We start from the raw sequence: 2,964 nt of genomic DNA, 5'->3' as shown, positions 1-2,964 counted from the left end.
ATCATGCCAGTCCTTTCTGGCCTGCCAGGTCTCTGTGGATAGGTCTGTTGCCAATCTAATGTTTCTACCATTGTAGGTTACAGATCTCTTCTCCTGAGCTGCTTTCAGGGTTTTCTCTTTGTCTCTGAGACTCATAAGTTTTACTATTAGATGTCGGGGTGTTGACCTATTTTTATTGATTTTGAGAGGGGTTCTCTGTGCCTCCTGGATTTTGATGCCTGTTTCCTTCCCCAGATTAGGGAATTTCTCTGCTATAATTTGCTCCAATATACCTTCTGCCCCTCTCTCTCTTTCTTCTTCTTCTGGGATCCCAATTATTCTAATGTTGTTTCGTCTTATGGTATCGCTTATCTCTCGAATTCTGCCCTCGTTATCCAGTAGTTGTTTATCTCTCTTTTTCTCAGCTTCTTTATTTTCCATCATTTGGTCTTCTATCTCACTGATTCTTTCTTCTGCCTCATTTATCCTAGCAGTTAGCGCCCCCATTTTTGATTGCACCTCATTAATGGCCTTTTTGATTTCGACTTGGTTAGATTTTAGTTCTTTTATTTCTCCAGAAAGGGTTTCTCTAATAACTTCCATGCTTTTTTCAAGCCCAGCTAGTATCTTTAAAATTATGATTCTGAACTCTAGGTCCGACATCGTACTAATGTCCGTATTGAGTAGGTCCCTGGCAGTCGGTACTACCTCTTGTTCTTTTTGTTGAGGTGATTTTTTCCATCTTGTCATTTTGTCCAGAGGAGAATAGATGAATGAGAGAATAAAATGCTAACAGGGTAACAATGTCCCCAGAAAATATACTGTAAACAAATCAGAAAAGACCTGAAGCTGGGGGAAAAGAAAGGGAAAGAAAGAAAAAAGAAAAAGAAAAAGATAAAAACAAAAACAGAAGAAAACAAAAAAAATATGATCAAATATGATCAGGCTGGTGCATAGATCAGTGCCACACACTAGATTTTGGGTGTATTTTGGTCTGTTAGAAGAAAGTGCCTCCCAAAATTTGAAAGAAAGAAAAACTTATATATGTACAAAAATAAGGGTTGATACGATGAAGGGATGGAATATGACTGTAAAGATGAAAATTATAAAAAATTATATAATAGGAATTGGTAAGATAAGAAGTTGTTTGAAAAAAGAAAGAAGAGGATTTAAAAGAAAAAGAAAAAAAAAAGGAGAGAACGTGATCAGGCAGGAGACTAGAACAAAGCCATACACTAGAGACTTAGGGTATATTTTGATCTCTTAGAAGAAACTGTATCTCAAAATTTTAAAGAGAGAACAATATATATATATGCCAAAAATAAGGGTAACTACTATGAAGGGATAGAATATGACTAAAAATGAAAAATAAAAATGTTTTTTAAAAACGGGATTGATAAGATGTTGGTTGAAAAAGGGAAAAAGAAAAATTCAAAAAAAAGACAGTAAAAAAAAATTAACTTTGAAAGACTAAAGAATCATGGTAAAAAAGCCATGGATTCTACGTGCAGTATTCCCCTAGCTCTGGAGTTCTGCCGTTCTCATTGATCGGTAAACTTGGTCTTGGCTGGCTGTTCTCACTGATCTTCTCGGGGAGGGGCCTGTTGCCGTGGTTCCCGAATGTCTTTGCCGGAGGCGGAATTGCCCCACCCTTGCGCGGTCCGGGCTAAGTAATCTGCTCGGGTTTGCTCTCGGGAGCTTTTCTTCCCTGCAAGCTTTCCGTACAGCTTTGGGGGTTGAGAGTGAAATGGCGGCCTCCCAATCTCCGCCCTGGAGGAGCCGAGAACTCAGGGCCCCACTCCTCAGCGTGCCCCCAGAGAAAAGCCGTCAGTCACTCCCGTGTCCCCGGTCTCTGGCCGCACTCTGTGCTCACCCGGCCTGTGGCTGTGCATTTCTATCTCTGGCACACAACCCCGTGTGGAGTCTCCAAACCCAGCAGATCCCTGCGGTGCGCTCCCGCACCTCTCCCCCAGGGGGAAGAAGGTGAGTCTCCCCGGATCTGCTGCTTGTTGGGTCCCTGCTGGAGGAGCAGTGGCCCGACTGTGCTGCGGATCATGGTTCATGGCAACCCCGAGCTGAGAGCCCGCGCCTTGGCTCCGTCTCTGCAGCCGGCTTCCCCACTCCGATACCTGGGAGCTCTGCCGCACTCAGGCACCCCCGGTCTTCCTGTGACCCTGAGGGTCCTGAGACCACACTGTCCCAGCGAGGGTTCCACCCCCCGCGTAGCCACTGGAGCAACGTCCGTCAGCGGAGCCGACTTCTAAAAGTTCCGATTTTGTGCTCCGCGGCTCTATCACTTGCCAGAAGCGGCCGACGGAGATCCCCTCCCCCGCCGTCTATCCTCCCGAGTATCGCCTCCGATTCACTTCTCCGCACGTCCTACCTTCCAGAAAGTGGTTGCTTTTCTGTTCAGAGAGTTGCTACTCTTCTTTTCTTCGATCTCCTGTTGAGTTTGTAGGTGTTCAGAATGGTTTGATCCCTATCCAGCTGAATTCCTGAGACCAGACGAAATCCAGGTCTCCTACTCCTCTGCCATCTTGCTCCACCCCCTCCAATGATGATTCTTGCCTAAAACAATCATTACTATAGTGGTTGCCAAATAACATTTTTCTAATTCCAGTATTTCTCTTACATTTATTAGTTGGCATTCTAGTATAAAGAAAAGCTTTTCCATCTCCATTTATGCATTAATTTATTTATATCAGCATGGATTTGTGGATTCTCATATATTTTATGGGTTATATTCTATACTTTCATTATTTATTTTGATACTCAAATTGTCTCAGATTTGTCCATAAGAGCCCCCTTCAAACTGGCTCCTGTGTCCTTTTGACATGTCTCCAACATTCTTTGAGCATATCCTTAGTTTTTGGCACACCAAGATATTTCAGGCTCATTTTGTATTTTCTTTGTTCCAGCTCTGAAACCAGCCATTTCTTCATTTTTTCAGAGTTTTCATTTAAATTCCAGTTAGTTATACTTCAA

This window comes from Phoca vitulina, unplaced genomic scaffold, assembly GCF_004348235.1.
Source record: "Phoca vitulina isolate PV1807 unplaced genomic scaffold, GSC_HSeal_1.0 scaffold77, whole genome shotgun sequence".
In the NCBI taxonomy this organism is placed as follows: Eukaryota; Metazoa; Chordata; class Mammalia; order Carnivora; family Phocidae; genus Phoca; species Phoca vitulina.
This window is presented reverse-complemented; position numbering follows the sequence as displayed.